Raw genomic sequence first — 23,972 nt, 5'->3', positions numbered from 1 at the left:
TGTGTGTGTGTGTGTGTGTGTGTGTGTGTGTGTGTGTGTGTGTGTGTAACTGAATGAACCAGTGTAACCGCAATGATGCTTGTTGGCATCTGCGTGTGGAAGCAAAGCAGACTCAATAGTGTCACGATAACAGGCCGAGGCCACTTAAGATGGCAGTGTCCATCGCCTGTGCTGATGGACAGGAGCTTAAGATAGCCTGAAGAGACACGACCCGAAGAAGAGGAACATCGGGGGCCTGAAAAGGCGTGGAAAACACGGGCGGTGCCCCTTCCGTGGTTTTATCCAATGGGCTTGTGGGGTTGTGCTCCTGTCACTCTTGCCGTCACCGGGCAACCAAAACGTGCGCACTAAATAAAGTCAAAACAAAGACAAAGTGGATTTCCAGCAGCGTACATCCCTAACAGTGGCTTTACTGCTCCATCTGTCATCTTCTGTTTTGCCGACCTTTCAACTGAATGTTGCAACGTTATTGGACCAAAAAGAGTGAAGCAAGTCAAATAGTCCGTGGGACGGAAATAAAGCTCTGGGTAGCCCTGCACTAAAAAAAAAAAAACTTCTCCTCCGTATATTTACGCAGACTAAACTAATGAAAAATGATCTGTTGGCTGCGATTGGTTGTTCCTCGTCACGTGACATGCATGAAGCATTCAAAAAGTTGAACTATTTTTTTATCTCAGGGCACAGCGGTTGCTCTCTGAGCCCCATGCCCCCTTGTAGCCCTCTTGGCAGTCAATATATAGCCATGAATACATGGTCCAGGATACTTAAAGGCTTCTTCAAACAGTTTGAGTCGTCTTTCAATAATTATATTTTATTAATATATGTTCCCCCATCTTCATTGACGCTGCCATACAGACTTTACAACAGTGCTGCTGCAATTTTTGGCCATCCTAACTTAGGAATCCTAAATTCCTAAGTCGGTCCGAATCCGGACCCAGTACACAAGGACTTTATTTAGCTCAACTGAAGAGGGTACCAGCATTATATGAAGCAGGCTTATATTAGAGACAGGCCTGTGTTTCTACTTCCTTCAGTTCAACAAGTTTATTTGGTCATATTCTTTCTGTGTGAAGATGATTTATAAAACAGAAGTCTGTGTATACACAGCTTTATAAATCAGACAGCATAATGTGTTGGCTTATTCATGTCTTTGTGTGCTCACGCAGTTTAATTCATCTGGACTTTTTAACCCCTGAACTCCAGGCAGTTGTGGGGCATTTCTTGCTCCTGTCACATTAACTTCTCTGTGGCCTCGTTTTTCACTGCAGTATACGAGTCCAGCACCTCTATGGAAACAGCACAATCATGGCTAGAGGTAGAGAGAACTCAAACATGTCTTTTGCACAGTTACAATGCCATAAATCAATGGAATTTCTTAAATAATTTGTTACACAAAAATTACAAAACAGTAGAATTTATACCTCCAACATTATTTAAAGTGTATACAAGTGTTATCAATGTTGGAAATGCTGCATATATCAAATGATTTCTACAACTCACAGCCTGCAGTTTCGTCAAAGTTTCACAGACTTTTTGTCACGTGACTGTTGGTTCTCAGGCAAGTCAATCATGGCTTCCTAGCGCAGATTTTAATGTTTTTTACTGGACCTTCTTAGAGCAAATAATTTATCCGGCGTGAAATATCACAGTTTTAAGGTGAGATTTGGTTGCATTTTCTGACAGAAGAGAGAGATGAAGATCCGACCATAATGTTGTCTTTTTACAACTTCAGGCTATGATAAATGGTGTAGTTTTGGTGATTGTTTAAATAAAGCATGCTTCTCAATCCTGCCGGTGGGTTTTGGGGTTCGGGTGTCTAACCTTTTTAGTACCAAAGTCTAAGTGTGAAATAAGGTATTAAACACCACTCTGAGTCAGACATACATGAAGGCTGCTTAGCCACATTTGTGCTACAAAAATGCAAACACACACGGTTGTGTTGAGAGGAGCAGAGGGGGGGAGGCTATGTTTCCACAACTTGTAATTATACAACTGAATGCTGACTCTGGCTGTTCTTTTAACGGAGAAGTACAGCAAGAGGCTGGAGACTAACTCAGTTGGCCAGAAGTTATGTCTGGTATGGAAGGAATGAGATGAGGAAAAAAGGGGAAGGAGACAAAAAGAGAAAGGGAGAGGGCCATGGAGTGGAAGGACGGGGCAGAGGGAGGAGAGACGGGGGAGGGCGCAGCGGCCGCTGATCTGAAACCGACCTCCTGCTTTCAGCTGCGGCGGCCCCGCTCACTTCTGCCGGCTGCTCACGCAGAGTGGCAGCATGCCGGGGCCTTATCACAACAAGCCAGTGAGACTACAGGCATGGCCACAACGCTGCTGCTGCTCCACCACCACCACAATGCAGGTCACGGTTAAGATCTCAGCCATCAATGCATATTGATTTTATGGGTGCCTAAAAAAATAAACAGTATTTCCTGTGCAGCCAAAATAGAAAAAAAAAAAAAAAGTCAGCTGTGGTACTTCAAACGTCAGAGACAGGGTTGGTGAGTCAAAATGACAGAGGGAGAGATTCTTTGTGCCACAATTTTACACTGATATTAGGGAGAAATTCACGGTAAAAGAGGACCCACTGGAATTTCTCCACCAACGGTTGCATCAGCAGACCAGCGGCAAGAGTACAACTCATAAAGCAGAAGGCCTTTTATCATATACATATAGTATCAGTGCCATATTACCAATAGGGCAAAGTGGGGACCGGGGCCATTCCAAGGGGCCCTGAAATCTCCAGTTCCGGACACTGACAGGCTGCTATTATTGTGAATGGGACCTGGCACAGCGGCCGGCTGAGGTACAGAGAGTTCAAAGGTGCCCAGCAACACCACAGGTGAAAGTTAAGAAAAGCTGGACTTGATGCAAATGTCTTCTGAAACAAACAGAAGCACAGAGCTGTTTACCAACTCGGGTATCACTTCCAGTGCAGACTAGGGTTGCCCCCCCCAATACCCAGTTCTAACCAAACCGATAAGCAGTATCGATAATAGTACTAGTATCGATAAAATCCTGACGATACCCATCCCTAGTGCAGACACAGCAGAGGTTCTCAATCTTTTTTACGCCAAGGACCTAAAAAGATGGAAAACATACCCCCTCATGTGTGCCCCTTGGACGAATTTGATGCAGTTTATTTTTATAGTAGGTAAGTAAAATGTATTTATAAAGCGTTTTTACAGACAAAAGTCACAAAGTGCTTGACAGGGCAGAATTACAAACATAAAAACACAATGTGACCATAGAGCCAATAATTTACATACAATATTAAAACACGGTTTAAAAGCAGGTCTAGGACATGGGTTTTACCCAAACGCCAGTCTAAAACAGGATCAAATGAAGAGAACATTGACACAGAAATAATTGGAGGGGGGAAAAAAGCAGGTCACAAATGTTTATGTGCCTCAGATTGGAATATTTTGGATGGATCTGCAGACTGCAATGGAATCACACACACTTTCTTATAGTAGTGAAGAACAATATGGTTGCATATTGTTTCACCACGTGACATATCTGACCCAAGAGGGACGTTTCGACCTCACATTGTCTTTTTGCGATCATTCATCGGTGTTAACGCACCACCTTTCTGTATCTTTTTTTTTTTAAAATCGGTATCCTGGAAAGCACAGGAAATCAGTAACGCAGCCTAGTGTGTACGATATAACTAAATAAAACGCATTTCAATGGATCTCCACTGACTGTGAGCAAAGTACGGGAGGATCCGTCTCCATGGTGATGCTCAAAATCTTAAATTATTACGGTGCTTTAACACTCCTAGTTGCCCTGGTGGCTCTGTGGTTCCAGTGTGAGAGTGGTTTTCTAAGCTAATGTTGTCATCTCGTCCTCATGATCACAGCTGTGGTGTTGAACCATTTGCTACCGAGCGCCGGATGTGTAAGCGCAGCTTGCCCACGGATGGCTTCACCAGTGTCACACTTTTATAATCACAGGAGGAAGGAAACTGTGCAGTCAGGTGTCCTCTACACATAAGGGAGTGTTACTGCAGACCTGACCTGCTGACACCCCGTGACCCAACATGCTAAAACGCACCGACTTTGTATTTTTGGAACTATGTCAAGGTGATAAACGCCACGTGTGGTCACGGAGCCTCACTCCCTGCAGGAGCGCAGCACTTTTTCAAGCAAAGTTTCAGTGAAACCGAGTACAACATCTATAAACTTTCCCACCACGCCACACCACTATGACTTGATGAGAGTCTCGTAGGTGTAGTACAAAAAGAAAAAAGTCCAAACACTTCTCTCAGCATATCCTCCTGCCAGTGTGTGAACCAGCGGCAGCCTTTGTGATTTCAGAGCTGTCAGAGTAAGTTTGTTAGCAGACAAAGGAGACATGACCTCCGTCTCTTTTCTATCTTTCTCTGGACCCACATGTTTTTTGTACAACACCTCGGCGTTAAAGGACCAGTGTGTTGGATTTAGGGGGAAATATTAGCAAAAATCGAGTGCAACATCTATAACTATGATTTCAGTAGTGTATAATCACCTGAGACTGCGAGTTGTTTTTTCGTTAGCTTACAATGAGTCCTTTGTACCTACAAAGGGAGAGGGTCCTCTTCGGGGAGTCCGCCATGTTGTCATGTTTCTACAGTAGCCCAGAACGAAAAAACCAAACACTGACTCTAGAGGGGCCTTTTTTCACATTTTTGCATTCCCTGAAGGCCACCGTAGTTCTCCGATACACTTGTGAAATTGCAGTAAAGTATTCTGTTCGTGGCAATCGGCAACCCCCCAGCCAGATACGTCTAAATCCTTCACACTGGACCTCAAGGATGAGCTGATAAATCACATATCACAAAGCTCTGATAACATATACTATATTTTTAAGTATAACTCAGGAGGCAACCTCCGGTTCCGACGAGTGAATGCCAATGCATAAGTATCTTAAAACTTGCATTCTCTCTACTGACCAGCAGGGGGCGACTCCTCTGGTTGCAAAAACAAGTCAGATTGTATAGAAGTCCATGAGAAAATGACTACTTCTCACTTGATTTATTCCATCAGTAAATGTTGTAAACATAAGTTTATAGTGTCCAGCTCTAGTTTCAAGTCTTCTTCAATACAGCATGATCATTTTATTAAATTATGGTCCATTTAGAGTTAAATAGACCATAAAGCAGGGTAAATAAACTAACAAAACTTGAGGCTTTAAAACGGCAGTCCACAAACTAATGGGTGACGACTACTACTTTGGCATAAGCCGTAATAATCACCAAAGGGTACATGCTGAAAACCTGATGTTATATAAAGATGTCATCTGTCACGTTCTTAAGACTCAACAATCCCTTTTTTTAACAAATCATGCTACTGCTGATTTCTAACACACTACCCTTGCAGTACACACTGCCATGGCCCATTTTGTACACCATACTGTAAAATAGAGTTTTTCCAATACTAGAGTCGGATGTCGGCAGTGAACCCAGTCTACGCACCGATCAGATATTACCTTATCATATGGACAACGCATGTCACCCGCTACCCGAATCGTACATCCTGACATGCGCAGTACCGATCGGGTAGGTGCTAGCAGGGAGTGTAAAGTCAGGCAGAGCTAGCAAAACGTCAGCAATTTGTCAACCAGTCTCTGTATTTGTTCATGTTCTACAAAGGGGTTTAACCAGATCTGGTATCGGATCGGTACTCAGTATCGGCAGATCAAATTCTGTATTAATGGTGTTGAAAGATCTCTACTATAAAATCCTTAGCTAACCACAATATGCAGACAAATGAATGACACATGCCCAGTTTAACATACCCCTAAGCAGGCACTACAACCTAACTGGTTCTATAATAACTAGTCAGGGTTTTGTTTATTTTCTTTTAGGGAACTCTTCTCAAATGCGAGAATGTCTCTGTATTTTGTCTGTTTTATATGACTGTAAGCAATCTTTGAATTTTGGACAGGTGGTTGAATTTTTTTTCCTCACGATTTCCTGTCATTTAATGTACTAAACATCCTTTAATCACAAATATAAGCATATACAACAAAAGTTGCATTTATATCTGTAGGCAGCATAGGTTTGCTGCAGTAGGAACAGTTGCCATAGGAGGACAAGTTTGGCGTGTTCACTTCAAATCAAATCTTAAACACACTTCAAGCTTTACGAGTTTTGACTGACTAAGAATGGGTGTAGTTCCTTTCAGTGTTGTACATCGTGTGTGTTTACCTTTGATAAATTCGGTTGCCAGGGAGCAGGGGTGTGTATTTTTCAGGGATTATTTTAATAAAAGCGTGGGAGCCACTGCTCCAGACAAAGTCTCTCTCACATGTGACCGGTCGGGCTTTAGCTGCCACTCAACCACAGCGGCCTTTATACTGACAGAAAGAGTGTTTACAGTAGATGCAGCGATACGCCAGACAATTACTGTTGCAAATGCAATTCTCACACTCACACGATTAGTGGCATCCCTGTAGGGTGACTCATCAGATGTCCCAGCAGTCCTGTGAGGCCACGTAATTATCACCTTGAATAAAGATAGCTGCTAACGGTGCCAACATTTCTCCTTAGCAAAGAAGTCTCAGATAGAAATCTTTCAACAGCACTAACATGGTGAGATATTATGATTCATGTTTTTTTTTTGTTTTTTTTTTTAAATTACATTTACTAACTTCAGCACTTTTCTGACATCGTGGAGCACAAGCGTTACTCAGCAGAACGAATGAAATCTGAGCAGAAAGCCGGGAGCAACGTCTAATAATTATCATTCCAGTTATTTTGTGTTGTGCATTTTCATCTTGGTGGAAAAGTTGACACTTCCCAATGGCGACGTAGCCAATCACAGAACTCACCTCATCAGTCCCTAGTTCCCTCGCCGCTTCCTACTGGAAACAACTTGGCTTTCTGATATTCAGCCTAAACAATCCACCGAATTCCTGAAAACATTTGAGCAAGAAATAGGCCACTCCTGAATGTTGGTTAATTTTAGAACTACCTCCCCTAGTTTGTGGCTCAGTCGTAGAGCGGGTCATCCTTCAACCAAATCATCAGCGGTGCGATCCCCGGCTCTGCTAATCCATATCGCTGCTACTACAAGCTAAATGTTGTATTGGCTAATGTAAGTAGCTAGCTGCTGCTCGATATAAAAAGGGAAATGTAAACATTTTTGCCATTTTTTGTTTTGTTTAAAAGTAATGGAAGAGCAACCTCTGATTGTGCACATACCTAACACATACCAACTAACAAAGCTTTTGTAGGCTGAAGGCCTTTTTATTGATAAAAGAATGGGTAGGGCTCATGCATGTTTAAGCTGTATGTTGAAATTAGTTTTAATTGGTTGAAATTGAATTTGCGTCAGGCTGAGCGAGAACAGGGGCAGCAATAGCTGACTTACATTTACTTGACTCATGATACAAATGCACACTTTTCTTGGGTTATGTCTGCTCTGTGCGAAAATATTTGCCCTTCAACACTGAACACTGTTCAGCATTACAGTTAAGGGGGCAATGACAAGTTGGTATGCAGCAAATAAGCATAGGGTCTTACAAGTCTCATATTAATACTATTATTTTTGGGAATGAAGCTGCACAATATTAAATGGAAACCTCATCTTCCTCTAAAACAACCAGAACAAATGAGACATGTGTTGTTGAGATGGCTGTACAAGAAGTGGTAAGTTGACTGACAGGAATATCAACTCTTAAAATGACTTATTCCTTTCATGCTATAACAAAGCAGGAGACTTACTGGCAGCTTTTACTATCTTGGCATTCTGACTGGCAGGTCGATGTTGGAGGAAAGGCATCATCAGTAAATATCAAAAGGCTTTCCACAAGGATACAGAGTAGCCTACCAGTGGGGAGATGTATCCAGCAAGGGGGTTCCAGGGGAATGACCCCTCGAAGAATTTTTTTATTTTAACTATATAACCATGCCTATTCAGAACTTTTTAAAATTTGAATCATTTGACCTTATTTCTAATTATTTTCATCTATGTATTGACACCTTGACCTAGTACTGTAGATAGTGCCTTCTCTACTCTTTGGCTCAGTCCCAATGCCCCCCCTAAGGCCTTAAACCCTGAACCTCCATGGACTTACTGACATCACCTGTTAAATGGTTGAGTGTGAAAGACTGTAATGGCTTGAAATGGTGTAAATACGAATGGGATAGCACTTTTGCTACGTCAAAAAAATATTCTGTACAATTGTGGGTATTTATTTTTACTTTTTACTCCCTGATTTGAATGTCTTCCAGGCTCTTTCCTCACAAGATTAGAGTCCTTTACTCGTTTTTGTCAAAAACAGCTTCAATATTTACCTTTTTTTTTACATATCCATGCTTCCACTGGTAACACCGTGTTTATCGTCACATTGCTCTGAAATGTGGTTAATTCCCTTGGGCAAAGTCTGCAGAAATGCAGACTTATGGAAAGGGTTCATAAAGGGCTCAAAAATGTCTGCATGCTCCCAAAAGTCCTTGAGTGTGGAGATTGGGATTGGGCCTTTATATCATCTTCATTGCCATTGAACCAGGGCAAGCTTGAAAAAAACTGTTCTGTTTTTCCACTAATGTCTTTCAAACTCAAATCAGACAGCCCAATCTGACCTGTAAACAAGAACCTCTGAGAGTTCTTGATTCGGATTTGAGAAGAGTGTGGAGTAAGTGGTCCAATCATGTCTCTCTCTAACTCAGAAACACTTTGAACCCGACAGTGAACTCTGCAGATTACCCATGCTTTCATCTCCTCATGACTACTGCAATTATCTCTATTCCCGCTGCAGCCACAAGCCAATGTCTAAGCTCCATGTAACACTTCTTACGAAACACTTGCTTGGCTCTTCACAGGAACAGTTACTTGCTGCACATCACTATTCTATTTTCTTTTTCTACCACTGAGCTTTGGTGTAAACGTTTTCTTATCACTTATAAACTGCTGTGTTGTCGTTCCAAATTGACCCTTTGCTAAGCCCGGCCCCACGCTGCTACTCCGTCAAGCTGTCAGAGCTACCATGGAGCCCACACTGTCACTAACTGCACTCCCTGGAGAAATATCTTATTTTTAGAAAAACAAAAAAACCGATTGATGAGAGAAGGGTCAACAATATGTGTTTGAAGGACATATCCACAACATCAAACTGAGTCAGCAGTGGTAACAGGTTAAAAAGATAAAAAGGTAGAAGCTTAAAACTACAGATCTTAGTGTGAAAGTGAGCCACCACATCACCTGGCAATCGAGTCAGAAGACAATAAAATTAAGGAACACTGTTCCTGTAAAGTCGGGTACGTCTGTAATTCACTGTTACAATCATTAAAAATCCAGAAAATCTGCCTGAACATGAACATCTGAAACAATTGCATGAGAGTCTGTGGAGTCTTTGCTACGCTTTGATTGGCCCGTCTGCGTTCCAGGGCAGGACTTAGCTAAGGGTCAACTGTATCTCACATTTTACGTGGCCTTGTAAGCTGGAGGCCTGTCTGAGAGTAACAACCTCCTGACTGAACACAAAAGGAAACTGGGCCTTTGCCAATAATGTTCCCAGACTTTGGAATGCCCTGCACATCAAGATTAGAAAAGAAAACCCACTCATTTCTTCCAAATACCCATTAAACTACTTATATCACCAGCCTTTTGTTATCTGATTCTTAACATAGGACCCTAGCCCTATTTTTAGGCCTCTGCTCAAAAATTGCATAGCCATACTCGAGAGTCCCGAGCTCTAACTACAAGGTCTATTTTAATAATTTTGATGCTAGAATACTGGTAACACTTCTGAGATGTGTTGAATTGTGTAAATATTGTGTATATGTTACTGGTTAATAACTGATACACTTATGGCACAGCTCAAATTGAAAAATTTCTAGGTTTGCCTGAAAAAAAGCACTTGTATTGAACTTTTTTTTTTTTTTTTTTTTTTAAATAATGCAGCTGCAAGCCTAAAACCACGCCACAGTCATAGAACAACACGTTTTACATGTCCCCACAACATATTTTACTTCGATTGAGTGAAGCAGGCCAGCATAAATGGTCATAAAAATCAAAATTTTGATTTTCGGAACCAGCTGTTGCATTGCTGTATACTAATTTTATATACTATATAACTAAATATTAACTATATATTCACTTTTCTTACCACTAAGAGTGTTCAATAATCCTAATAAATCAGTTTGACACCATTTTGAATAATTTTGAGCAGTTATGATGTGTCACATCTGTCATTCATAACAATAAATGGCTCATAATGTGTGTCTATGTGACCCTGGTAAGGCCGATTTACTCGCGTGAGACATTTTTAGATGCGGGATAGTCCAACGGGAGCCATGCAGGGGTGTTTGATCGTATCCGGGTCTGTTTACTGACTAAAAATCGCAAAATGCTGGGCGAACCCCCCTCTCTACATGGATTGCTCCACCCCACAGAATCGTCTGCCATTTTGTGATTCATTCCGCCAGCGCATTGATCTCACTCACAGACATGCAGCAGAACATGGCGGGCAGAGCTGTGCAGAAATCGGCTCAAATAAATCCGTTTTTCATCACCAAAACCGTCAAAACATGAGTTTTTTTACCCAATTATTTTTCTTGTGACCTGCGGCTGATGTTGGCATGCATACCCATAACTTTTGAACGGTTTGAAAGAGAGTAATTTGGACGCCGCTGTGCGTTTCCGGGTCGAATCGTGCCCCTCCTGCATGTGTTCATCCGCCATGTGCGATCCTGCTCCGTGATGAGAGAGCCATAGAGTGAGCATAGGTCGTCGATTTTTGGCCAAAATTGTGGCAAATCTTCTAGATATCTTACAGATATGATATTAGTTCATGTATAATTGTGTTTGCAGTGTTTACAATGGCTGGTACGATGATGTTGCTCGGAGTTTTCCCGTTAATTCGATATTTAATATGTCTGGAGCAATAATCATATTTCTTTATGAAAAATGCTTTCTACGACACGCTGCACACTCTAAAACAGCCCCCCGTGGGGGGCTCTCGGGTCCTATGGGTTTTAACTGGGTTCTCCGTATTTATGTTTAATTTGTGCAATGATTTGAAATAGCTCTTTCAAACATTACCTCAATACATACGAAAATCATTTGTATTCCTATATAGTATGAAATTATGAACTTAATATAATAAATACATTTTCATTTGACACATAAATGGTAATGGTAAATGGACTGTACTTCAGTGGTGGGCCGTCAGGGCCAGCAAGGCATTCTCTGCTGGCCTAAACAATCACATCATTACTATAGGATGTTTGCTGGCTTTTATCCCACTGTTCTTGTCATCCTCTTGTTGTTATGTATATGTATTGTCTCTCGTCTTTCAATAAAAACTTTTTTTTTTTTTTTTTTAAATGCGTTAACGCGCGATAAAATAATTGTCAGCGTTAAATAATTTACGCGTTAACTTGCCCAGCACACACATACACACACACACACACACACACACACATATATATACAGTGGGTACGGAAAGTATTCAGACCCCTTTACATTTTTCACTCTGTTTCATTGCAGCCATTTGCTAAAATCAAAAAAGTTCATTTTATTTCTCATTAATGTACACTCAGCACCCCATCTTGACAGAAATGTAGAAATTTTTGCAAATTTATTAAAAAAGAAAAACTGAAATATCACATGGTCATAAGTATTCAGACCCTTTGCTCAGTATTGAGTAGAAGCACCCTTTTGAGCTAGTACAGCCATGTGTCTTCTTGGGAATGATGCAACAAGTTTTTCACACCTGGATTTGGGGATCCTCTGCCATTCTTCCTTGCAGATCCTCTCCAGTTCCATCAGGTTGGATGGTGAACGTTGGTGGACAGCCATTTTCAGGTCTCTCCAGAGATGCTCAATTGGGTTTAGGTCAGGGCTCTGGCTGGGCCAGTCAAGAATGGTCACAGAGTTGTTCCGAAGCCCCTCCTTTGTTATTTTAGCTGTGTGCTTAGGGTCATTGTCTTGTTGGAAGGTGAACCTTCGGCCCAGTCTGAGGTCCAGAGCACTCTGGAAGAGGTTTTCTTCCAGGATATCTCTGTACTTGGCCGCATTCATCTTTCCTTCAATTGCAACCAGTCGTCCTGTCCCTGCAGCTGAAAAACACCCCCATGGCATGATGCTGCCACCACCATGTTTCACTGTTGGGATTGTATTGGGCAGGTGATGAGCAGTGCCTGGTTTTCTCCACACATACCGCTTAGAATTAACACCAAAAAGTTCAATCTTGGTCTCATCAGACCAGAGAATCTTATTTCTCATAGTCTGGGAGTCCTTCATGTGTTTTTTGGCAAACTCTATGCGGGCTTTCATATGTCTTGCACTGAGGAGAGGCTTCCGTCGGGCCACTCTGCCATAAAGCCCCGACTGGTGGAGGGCTGCAGTGATAGTTGACTTTGTGGAACTTTCTCCCATCTCCCTACTGCATCTCTGGAGCTCAGCCACAGTGATCTTTGGGTTCTTCTTTACCTCTCTCACCAAGGCTCTTCTTCCACGATTGCTCAGTTTGGTTGGACGGCCAGGTCTAGGAAGAGTTCTGGTCGTCCCAAACTTCTTCCATTTAAGGATTATGGAGGCCACTGTGCTCTTAGGAACCTTGAGTGCTGCAGAAATTCTTTTGTAACCTTGGCCAGATCTGTGCCTTGCCACAATTCCACAACTCCTTGGGCAGTTCCTTCGACCTCATGATTCTCATTTGCTCTGACATGCACTGTGAGCTGTAAGGTCTTACATAGACAGGTGTGTGCCTTTCCTAATCAAGTCCAATCAGTTTAATTAAACACAGCTGGACTCCAATAAAGGAGTAGAACCATCTCAAGGAGGACCAGAAGAAATGGACAGCATGTGAGTTAAATATGAGTGTCACAGCAAAGGGTCTGAATACTTATGACCATGTGATATTTCAGTTTTTCTTTTTTAATAAATTTATCTACATTTCTGTTTTTTTCTGTCAAGATGGGGTGCCGAGTGTACATTAATGAGAAATAAAATCAACTTTTTGGATTTTAGCATATGGCTGCAATGAAAGAGTGAAAAATTCGAAGGGGTCTACCGGAATACTTTCCGTACCCACTGTATATACACACACACACACACATATACACACACACACACACACACATATATATATATATATATACAGTTGTGTGAAAAAGTGTTTGCCCCCTTCCTGATTTCTTATTTTTTGCATGTTTGTCACACTTAAATGTTTCAGATCATCAAACAAAGTTAATTAGACAAAGATAACACAAGTAAACACAAAATGCAGTTTTTAAATGGTTTTTATTAACTGGAAAAAAAAATTTAAACCTACATGGCCCTGTGTGAAAAAGTGATTGCCCCCCCGCTGTTAAAACATAAATTAACTGTGGTTTATCACATCTTTGGAAAGCTGAGTTCAATTTCTCTAGCCACACCCAGGCCTGATTACTGCCACACCTGTTCTCAATCAAGAAATCACTTAAATAGGACCTGCCTGACAAAGTGAGGTAGACCAAAAGATCCTCAAAAGCTAGACATCATGCTGCGATCCAAAGAAATTCAGGAACAAATGAGAAACAAAGTAATTGAGATCTATCAGTCTGGAAAAGGTTACAAAGCCATTTCTAAAGCTTTGGGACTCCAGCGAACCACAGTGAGAACCATTATCCACAAATGGCGAAAACATGGAACAGTGGTGAACCTTCCCAGGAGTGGCCGGCCGACCAAAATTACCCCAAGAGCGCAGCGACGACTCATCCAACAGGTCACAAAAGACCCCAGAACAACATCCAAAGAACTGCAGGCCTCACTTGCCTCAATTAAGGTCAGTGTTCATGACTCCACCATAAGAAAGAGACTGGGCAAAAATGGCCTGCATGGCAGAGTTCCAAGACGAAAACCACTGCTGAGCAAAAAGAACATAAAGGCTCGTCTCAGTTTTGCCAGAAAACATCTTGATCCCCAAGACTTTTGGGAAAATACTCTGTGGACTGACAAGACAAAAGTTGAACTTTTTGGAAGGTGTATGTCCCATTACATCTGGCGTAAAAGTAACACGGCATTTCAGAAAAGGAACATCATACCAACAGTAAAATATGGTGATGGTAGTGTGATGGTCTGGGGCTGTTTTGCTGCTTCAGGACCTGGAAGACTTGCTGTGGTAAATGGAACCATGAATTCTGCTGTCTACCAAAAAATCCTGAAGGAGAATGTCCGGCCATCTGTTCGTGACCTCAAGCTGAAGCGCACTTGGGTTCTGCAGCAGGACAATGATCCAAAACACACCAGCAAGTCCACCTCTGAATGGCTTAAGAAAAACAAAATGAAGACTTTGGAGTGGCCTAGTCAAAGTCCCGACCTGAATCCGATTGAGATGCTGTGGCATGACCTTAAAAAGGCGGTTCATGCTCGAAAACCCTCCAATGTGGCTGAATTACAACAATTCTGCAAAGATGAGTGGGCCAAAATTCCTCTACAGCACTGTAAAAGACTCATTGCCAGTTATCGCAAACGCTTGATTGCAGTTGTTGCTGCTAAGGGTGGCCTAACCAGTTATTAGGTTTAGGGGGCAATCACTTTTTCACACAGGGCCATGTAGGTTTGGATTTTTTTTCCCCCTTAATAATAAAAACCTTCATTTAAAAACTGCATTTTGTGTTTACTTGTGTTATCTTTGTCTAATATTTAAATTAGTTTGATGATCTGAAACATTTAAGTGTGACAAACATGCAAAAAAAATAAGAAATCAGGAAGGGGGCAAACACTTTTCACACAACTGTACACACACACACACACTAGTGCTGGGCAAGTTAACGCGTTATTATCGCGTTAACGCATTCATTAATTAACGCCGACAATTATTTTATCGCGCATTTTTTAAATTTATTATTAATTTTTTTTATTGAAAGACAAGAGACAATATATAGACATAACAAGAGGATGACAAGAACAGTGGGATCAAAGCCAGCAAACATCCTATAGTCAGGTGTGTGTGTGTGTGCGCGTGTGTATGTCCTTGAGCCTTTTGAGATGGGGAAAAAAAATAAAGAATTAAAGCTGCAAGCAGCGATGTACGGGCCCTCGCACCTTCCCGCGTCTCGAGGGTACTGGCGGGACGCTGGCAGATGCGGCCGCAAATGTCTTTGACCATTAGACAACGCATCTCGGAGTTCAACGATTTTTCCAGCGTGGACTGTGTGACGCTGGAAATTATGTAGTGCAAATATTCCACCAGTTCCTGTATCCACTATGTGGCGCTAAAGAACATGCGCAAACATGCATTGTGTTGCTCAACATAAAGTATTAACACATCATGTAAATCGGATTCAGTTTGTCACATAACGCTGTCTTCCTGTTGCCAGTAGGTGGCGCTATGACTGAGTCAAAATTGGCTCGTAGACAGCCTCAGGCCATGACTGTTATCAAGTATGGCAAGTTTGGGACACTGGTTTGCAGTGGACGTTAACTTAACCCAGCAAGTCTGAACGGTAACGGAACGTAACTTAAACTTTAACGGAGGGAAATGAAGAGGGAAATGTCTACGCTGTAGACATCTTAAAGCTGATTGGCCAAGACTCGACACATCACAGATGTTTTTTTGCGAAGATCACGAAATCACCTTTTCTCCTCGTCTGACTCCAATCTGAGAAACGCTGGCTGGCCAGTTGACCCCCCCCCAAAAAAAACTCTACGGATCTACACGATTCACATGGATGACATTTTTGATTCGAAACGGTGAATTTCACCGAAAAGTGACAAGTTTGCAGGTATGTATACTAACCAAATTTGAAAAGGATCTGACAAAATCTCTAGGAGGAGTTCGTTAAAGTATAGCGACTAAAAATCATGGGAAAATTCACACAAAAATCAAAATGGCCGGCTTCCCGTTAGTTTTAGAGCATGGTCCCAAGACACTTTTTTTTAAGTCTTCTTGTGATACATGTGATACATGTGGCTACCAAATTGTATACATGTAGGTCAAACGTAGCGCTGGGGCTGCGTTTTCGAATATTTGTAGGGGGCGCTATCGAGGCAATTTGAAAGAGTCAAGCCAAAAAGTCATATGAAATATTTATTTACATTACCTATGAAACCAGTGCAAAGTTCCAAGGCTTGTTGAGTATCCTAAGCCACAGAAAAATTAGCTTAATTTTTCATGGTGAATGACGCGTTGCCACGGCAATGGGCTCCACATAAAATGAAGGTCGTTCAATGTCAGTAGACCATTTTAGTAACTTTTCATCATTAATATCTTTAGATCATCCTATCCAAATTTGAAGTCGATCGCATGAATTCTGTGGGAGGAGTTCGTTAAAGTACAACGTCTGAAAACTGAAAAATGACAAAAAAGCCAAAAATGGCTTAACTACCGTATCGCTCCCAAGTGGTTGAATGGAATGAAAATTGTAGGGTACTTAACAGTATACGATATGCACATACGAGACAAATTTTGCGATTAAAGGTTAGATGGTTTTGAAGTTATGAGTATTGAAAAACAAAGCCACACCTTATGAAGTTCATTGGTCCATATCTTCTAAACGTAATGCGATCAACATCTTTCAATAAAATGTTATTATATATATCCAATACTGATCCACAGAAAATTTAGTAGCAATCGGACTCAGCGTGTAAGAGGAGGTTGCAAAAATGGGTTTTTCACAAAATTCAAAATGGCGGAAGATTTTGGTAGGCAGAGCTTAGGGGTCCAAGAGGCTTTTTTGTAGACCTCATTTGGTGGCATGCCTGTGTAAAATTTCAAGTTAATTGGACATACTGGATGAGGTGGCTAAATTCTAGGGGCGCTAGCGAGCAATTTTTTCATGTTCGAGCATGGGACCCATAAAATATCAAATTTTTCAGCAGTCCTGATATGCATGCCGACTTTGGTGAGTTTTCGGACATGATAAAGCCCCCAAAACGGCGATTCATTCGAGAGAATAATAATAATTCCTACAGTTTCAATAGGGACCTCGCGGCCCGACGTTGTCGGTGCTCGGGCCCTAAAAATTAAAAAACAAGAACAAGAAAACAAAAAAAAAACAGGTAAGTATTTTAAATTTATTATTATTGTAACAGACTGTCTCATGTTTATCGTTTTGTATTGGACCCAGTGCCGGGCCGTCAGGGCCTGCAAGGCCTTCTCTGCTGGCCTAAACAGAATCACAAAGCTATATCTATTTTACAATTTAATAATTTTTCTTAAATACACTACATGTATTATAATTTATAGAAATATTTTACCCATTATCTTATTTTCTCATTACACAGAGCTACGAGTCGAGGAAACGGAGACCGTCAAGACCGAGTTGAAGGACGCTCTGCTTTACTGCCTTAAACAGCAGGGACTCCTCCAGGCCAAGGTGACGGATCTGGAAGCAAGATCATGCCGGAATAATATCTGCATATAGGGGGGTTAAAGAAGACACGGAGGGAAGCTCAATGCTAACATTCATGGATCATTTTTTAAAGACACAGCTGGTCCTCGATACAAACTCGGACCTACAGATCCAGCGAGCCCACCGGTCACTCGGCCCGAAACCACAAGATGAAACAGTCTCAAGATCTATCCTGGTTAACTTCCAGAGATTTGACATTAAAGACAAAATACTTAAAGTAGCTTGGACTAATAAGATCACCTATGAAGTAGGGGTGTAATGGTTCACAAAATTCACGGTTCGGTACGATACAGTGGTGCCACGGTTCAGTACGTTTTGGTATGTTTTCAATACAGTAGAACTCTATAAATGCCAGAGAAACGTACTTGATTTTAAAATATATTTATTCATTAAAACTAACATAAAGTTATTCTTTGACTTGACAATGATGGAAGTATACCCGAGTGACTCATCTTCTGGGGTGTCTTCTTAGCAACACATAAGCATAAAAAACAAAAACTGCTCCTTAAAAAATGTTATGTAGTATTGTTACTTACACCTTCTCCATCATCATTTTAGTATGAACAATGATGGAACTATACCTGAGTGAACGTGGCTCTTCATCTCCCATTCAGTGGTCAGGTGATGTGCATTACAGTCAGGTAGCTTTGTGTAGCCCTCGACGTCCAGGCATCCGCTGTCAGAGCAACAGCGGGTGCCTCGGACATTTGATTCTCCACTCGTGCTTTTGTTTTCTTGTACAAAGCGGGAATTACGGTTTGGCTGAAATGGGCTCGTGAAGGAATTGTGTAACGGGGCTTAACAACATTCAGCAGGTTCATGAAGCCTGTGTTTTCCACTACAGAGTGCGGTCTCATGTCCGCGGCTATAAATGTACCAATCGCCGTGGTGATCGCTTTAGCCCTGTTCTATCGGTAGTGAACAGCTGCTTAAAGGCTTCGGGGAGAGTTTGAAGCGTGTGTGCTGCTCCAGGTTTTCGTTTAGTTCCACCCACTGCGGATAACATACGCCCTGAAATGTCCCCATCAATGAGAAGCCTGTTTCGGTTAAAACGGGGGATTAAGGGATGAACGTGCTGCCACATGCAGGCAGACACAGTCAGATGTAACGTGTAGCGACGCAAACCAAATCCCGTCATGCGTCGCAGCATTGACACTCAAGTAGATCCGCAAGAAGAAGGCCACGGAGCTCAGAAGAACTTGGTAGTAGAGTGAGAGACAGAGCGTGACTCAACAGTGAAACATCCAACACTGGTTTGCCCCCGCATACCGCTGTATGTGACACACTGAGACATAACTACAGGCGAGAGAGAGAGACATGTAGAAAACAGGGTGTGCTTTCAGTGTGGTTCGGCCTTTTAAAAGGCAGCGGAACTGTGAGATAACAGAGTGCCTGACAGCCAACATGTTCGCAGTGTTTTGTCCCTCCTCCAAAAAAAAAGAAAAGAAAAAAGAGGAACACCTGGTGGTCCCTGCATTATTGTCGTCAGGATTCCGTAAATTACATGTCTTCTGTCCTCACCACAGTGCTCGTTTCCCTCCCTCAACATGCAGTCGGTCTGCCCATTTTTCGCATTCCCAGATTTCCACACTTGGTCTGAAACAGTCAGAAAATCCATCAAGTTGAGAAACTCAGCATGCTCTGAGTCAACAGAGGTAAGGTTGAACAACACAGAAGATAAGGAAAAAACTTGTAGTCCCTTCTGTTGACTTTCAATGTATAAAGCAAACAGCTGAAAACTGTAAACCGCACGCGCAAACAGGTGATTTCAACTCATGTGGGAGATCACCTAGAACTGGTCTGTGGTCTGAAAGGAAACCCTGCGTGGCACACAGTCAACTAGAGGGCATGTAGTTTGAAGGTCATCTGTGGAGTGTACGAGCGCTTGTGGCGCTCCGTTGTTCGCGCCGTGTTCTGCTACCCGTGCACCAACACGCTGGGGACGTCACGCAGATTGCTGCCAACCACTTTAACGCCATCTCCACTGATCGACTGTTGGGGCTTTGCTGATACTATAATTATAGTATTGGTACCAACGCAACCAAAACAATACTTCTTTTTTTTTTTCTACAGATGTCCTTGGTGGCCCAGCATGACTGAATGTGAACGTAGCTGATAGTGGAAACAGTATATTGTATAATGCCATTGAGCAAAGAAGCTGAATTTAATGAGGATTGGTATTGATCCGGGCATATCAGATCAGCGCATCCCTACATTTTTCTTACTTTAAAAAACATCAACATGTTTTTCGAGAAAGAAAGGGAGCCAAAGTTGTCAAGTATCAAATGCTGTGTAAGCACAAACACCCATAAAAGAACTTATCTAAATAAAAAACACTTTAATCTATTTTTGTCTGTCTGTCTGGAGGACATGTCTGGCTGGTGTGCCGACAGTCCTGTACGAAAAGAAACAATCTTCATTCCCTTCCTTCCCATTCGCCGTTGGAACAGGAAAAGCTGGTATGAATGGAATTGTGACCATGCTGACCAAGCAGCTACACTGTACAAGGAGATAGAAAAGGAAGCAGCTGGAGAGAGAACTAACAGATTTACAGCCTCCCTCTACGTCACCAGGAGGAAACATATCTGCCTTGTGTCACCTTGTCAAAGAGCACCTCTGTTTCCTTTTCTGGATTTACTGCTTTGTTTCCATCTCGTGCCAATATCTCTTGAACAATTTTTCTAAATAAAGATGTGGAGGCATGTTAAAAGGAAATGAACTTGTTCAGCCAACTACTTTTTATTCTTCGTGTTACCTCATCTGCATGTGCTACCGTTTCAGTTCAGCTGTTGTGACTTTCTGTCCCAGAACCTTTCCATCCTTGTTTTTGCATGAATGTACCCCACTAGGATGTCACTTTGTTCTGATCTGTTTTCCTTGCGTAATCATGCACCATTTTTTTTATTTTTATTGAAGCATAGGCCCATCAGGATAATTGTTAGACTTATCGTACGATGTATGAATTGTTACGTTGACTTTATGTTAAATATATGGACATAAGCAATTTTTACGTTAACGACTTATCGCATGATAAGTCGATAAGTATATATGCCCAAAACCTCCATAATTTTTACGTTATTGACTTATATGACAGATGAACACTACCTTGGTAATTTTAACGTTGTCGACTTATCGTACGATAGACTCGGCCTCGATCACTGTTACGTCATTTACATTTTTTTCAATAGATGGACACGACAAATTTTGATGTATTGACTTATCGTACGTTATATGGACAGAACCTCGGTTATTTTTACGTTAGTCTTATTGTATGTTATATGGAAACAACCTCTGTAGTTTTTACATTATTAACTTATTGTACAATATATGGACATGACAATAATTTTTACATCGACTAATTTTACAATATATGGCCATGACTTTGATCATTTTTTGCTGACCTTGATATTGCCCATTGTGTTTACATACATGTTTGTTTACAGACAAATGTCAGACATTGCACATTGTTTGTGAGCAGAGCCCGAGAGTCCATATTTATTTACGCTTTTGGTTGTGTGGTTTTACTTTGGATGTGGATATTTGATATTTTCCAATTCAATTGTCTGGATGTTCTTAAGAATTTAAAGTTCAATGCTCTTTTAGAAGGGCGTACTTGCATTATTTTGCTATTATATTATCATTATATCAGTGGTATTAAATTATCTTAAAATAACAATTATATTGTTTATCGCAATAAATATTTGGGACAATATACCGTCCAAAAAAGTCGTTATTGTGACAGACACATTAAACATATGGCTTACTGACTTCATAGCAAAAGACGGGTTACTTGGGGTAACTTGCAAAAACTATTTTGCAGGTTAACTTGTTTTACTATAGTCATTTCAAATCATCTATTCTGGCTCTCTCCCTAATGTTTATTGGATTACAAATCTTAACAACCAAAAAACTTCCCAGATGTTAAAAAGGGACTGATCCATAAAACCATTTTATACCTGGGCCTTCACTGCTGTCCTGCAGCTGAAACACAGCTACGGTTATTATTTGTTTCGTGTAAAAATGAAGCCAACACCTGTAAATACACTAACTGCAGAGAATATGCAGAGACTGCGTCTCCTCTCTGCTCTGACTGCAGGTGGGACTGCTGCGTGAGGCTTCTGTGAGAGTACCTGCCTGCGAGTGCTTTTGGGCGGCAGAGGGGCTCACGGCAGCACCTGCTGCTCATTCACGACAGTGCAGAACGTACGTGCTTTAACGTCAGAGTCAAAACACCAGCAAAATCTCCAATAACACCAGAAAAAGTCGCTAGATTTGTCGCTAGTAGCTTTTGACAAAAAAAGTCACCATGAAGGGTTTGGAAAGTCGCCAGATTTTGCGAGAAAGTCGACAAGTTGGCAACACTGGCACCGGCTAAATATGTCCCCAGAGCAACATAGGACGCAACAATGGTTCCTATCACATATAAAACCAAACAAAAATCCATCTTCATAAAAACAAGTTGTACAAATAATAATATACAAACAAGAATATTAAAGCTACTCCAGATGTAAAAACAAATGCATTTAACTTACCAGAGCTGCTGTTCACTAGTTAAAGACAAAGTCCATCCTTCTTTCTTTGTTAATAAAGAGTTTAATCCCACGATTGCTCAGTACATCCGTGCGTTTTAGTTGCAGTAAATAGTCCTTCTCGATTCATGGATGCCAGTGAAGACAGTCAAGCGTCCCCAGTTGTATTTCTTGAATACGTTTTAATGCGTTTGAGGGCTGAAAATGTCCGCTCGGCAGAGGCAGCAGATATTGGGATTGTCCCCGCCCAACATGTCACGCTAGCCCACTGACCAATCACATATGGCTAGGCCAGCTAGCAGGCTCTGGCACCCCAAAGAATACGGCCAACATGTCAAACTAAAGATCTGATTGGTTGAACACTATGACAATCAACAATATCATCCCCATTCACTTAAACTGCAAAGGGATTCACTTGTGAGTCTGCAGGCCTCGGGCCTCTCTTCTTACCTAGAGACACAGAGGTGAAATCTGATTGGATAAAAGCTCTACTTAAAACAAGCTGCACTGGAAGCAGAGTAACTGAGGAAGACAGTAGCTGTGCAATGAGAAAATAAGATAATGGGAAAAATATTTTATAAATTATAATACATGTAGTGTAGTGTATTTAAGAAAAATGATTAGATTATAAAATAGCTATAACTTTGTGATTCTGTTTAGGCCAGCAGAGAAGGCCTTGCAGGCCCTGACGGCCCACCACTGATTAAACCTATTCTTCGCCATATTCAGTGTCCCGAGTCACCCAAATGCTATATTATCTAAAGAAACCAGTTTTGGGTTTGCGATAACTCAAAGTAACCAGTAACTATGACTTACGTATTCAACTTGATATCACAAGTAACACACCGAAATGGGTAGTGTGGAACCGCCGCCAGCAAGTTCAGTCCCCTCTGAGGCTGTCCGCCCTGAACAGTCCCACAAATATAAGGTGAGTCAGAAATAACCGGCTTCAACAACACACACGATGACGTTCTCATGCAACATTCTGCACTCAGTGTGCAGTGCCTAAAAATAATCATACAGTGCTGATCCACTCAAGTCGTTCTGTATTGGATTTTGTAGTAAATCTGATTTGTTTCTGGGTTGTTTTAATGGACAGATGATCAGCCCTGTTTAACTTCTACTGGAGTGATCACAATCTGTTGAAATAATTACAGGTTTTCTTAAAAAAAAAAAGAAAATGGTGGCCAATGGGGATGCTGAAAAACATTAAGTGCAACATCATCATCAACATCTTCAGCATATCTAACAAAGTCAACTAAAGTAAAAAAAATTATAATAAAAGTACCATCAAAATTAGCACAACAGTGGCAGAGTTATTTTATTCTCTACATATGAAGAAGAAGTTTATAGTATATATATTTTTTTAAATTACAAAATATATTTAAAAAAAACACCTCTCACCTACCTAGGAAACCTATTTTGAAGACGTCATGGAGTAGTAGAGTATATAGCTATGTATGTTAGCTTAAGTAGCTAAAATCACAGCTGTAGGCAACACACACACACACACACACACACACACACACACACACTCCTGTGGGCAATCATAATGTGCATATTATCTAGAACAGACAGAAAAGCCCTCTTCATTAGGATACCTCACGTCGACACCATCAAACTGACGTTGAGTTACTCCGACAGAAGAGTAAAAGAAACCTCAGAGGCTCGTTGTTCGCGGCTGCAGCGTTGCAACACGTAGCTGCAAGAAGTTGCACAAAACCACAAAACTGAAGGAAGGAAAAAGTAAGAAAAACGAGCTGCATTTTTGTACTTGTAACGCAGGAGAAACTTCCCACGAAGCGGATACAAAGTTGAAATCCAAGCACTAACAGCGGTGGGATTGATTGCCGTAGCTTTTGGCAAAGCTATCTTCTTACCTTGTTGCAGTGTTGACTTCAGACTGAGATCGCTCCCCGTCTTTTGTGTTTTACGCCAACTGTGCTTGGATAACTTTCGGGAACTCTTTGGCGTAAATGTCTCCTTTCTCTGATTAAAAAGCGCAGACGACACTATTGAACAATGCCATTTTCTTTCACGTACAAATCCCTTTTCAGTTCGGGAGCTGGTTGGGAATATACTGGGTCCATGCTGAGAAACAGTCCCCGATGTCAAGCTCG

The 23,972-nt window shown here is 41.4% G+C and overlaps 1 protein-coding gene across 6 annotated transcripts in view; it reads right to left on the bottom strand.

Moving 5' to 3' along the window:
* LOC116400737 (A-kinase anchor protein 13-like) overlaps window positions 1–23,972 on the bottom strand; it is a 109,236-nt gene extending 85,264 nt beyond the window's left edge. For all 6 annotated transcript variants that reach the window (XM_031878725.1, XM_031878730.1, XM_031878728.1 and 3 more), the window contains exon 1: window positions 23,733–23,972. The gene's annotated coding sequence lies outside the window, so the exon portion shown is untranslated. The remainder of the gene's footprint in view (window positions 1–23,732) is intronic.

This window comes from Anarrhichthys ocellatus, unplaced genomic scaffold (assembly GCF_004355925.1).
Source record: "Anarrhichthys ocellatus isolate YVR2014 unplaced genomic scaffold, GSC_Weel_1.0 scaffold196, whole genome shotgun sequence".
Lineage (NCBI taxonomy): Eukaryota > Metazoa > Chordata > Actinopteri > Perciformes > Anarhichadidae > Anarrhichthys > Anarrhichthys ocellatus.
This window is presented reverse-complemented; position numbering and strand designations above follow the sequence as displayed.